Here is a 716-nt window from a genome sequence, read left to right as displayed (position 1 = left end):
AAATGCAACACATGCTGTTTTAAATTATGGTTTTCGGCAATGGACTGGAAAGGGATTTTTGCGATGTCTGACCAGCACCAACATAGGACTGTAAAGGGTTAAACAGCGCGTGTGAAATAAACAGCGCGTGTGAAAATAAATTGGACCTGACCCCCCTGACAAGTGGACCGCAAAGGGTTAATAAAACATTTTATTGTAGAAATGAATAGACATACATATAACAGTAAAGGAATACATACAATATTACATAAATACAATGTTTTATACATTAATATGCTTCCCATAGTTGTTGTCTTTTCCTCTGTTCTTATTAAGAGCCGTGGTTTTTAGACCCTTATATTTACATTCTTCTATAAGTTACTTCATTTGATATTTGGGAACTATTGAATAAGACATATTTATTGTAGCCATACCCCTAGGAATTATAGCCACCCCACAGGTCTCCTATGAGACAGGAACATTATCGGTCTCTGTAGCTGCCCTGATTAAATCAATCATATGAGAGCCTCTCACTGCCTGCCCATTAAGAATGTATTCCCCTTGTATTAGAGGCTTTACTAGTTTTGAGACATAGCGTTTAAAATGAAATCAGCATTTCTCTTAGATCTCGATGGAACACTTTTCATGACATCCTCGACAATCGTAGATTCAGAGCCCTCATCCTTCTCTAATGGTTCCTCAGAGGGAAGTATCACCAAAGTTAAAGTGTTAGTCTC

Source organism: Polyodon spathula, chromosome 38 (genome assembly GCF_017654505.1).
Source record: "Polyodon spathula isolate WHYD16114869_AA chromosome 38, ASM1765450v1, whole genome shotgun sequence".
NCBI lineage: Eukaryota > Metazoa > Chordata > Actinopteri > Acipenseriformes > Polyodontidae > Polyodon > Polyodon spathula.
Note: the sequence above shows the minus strand (reverse complement) of the source record.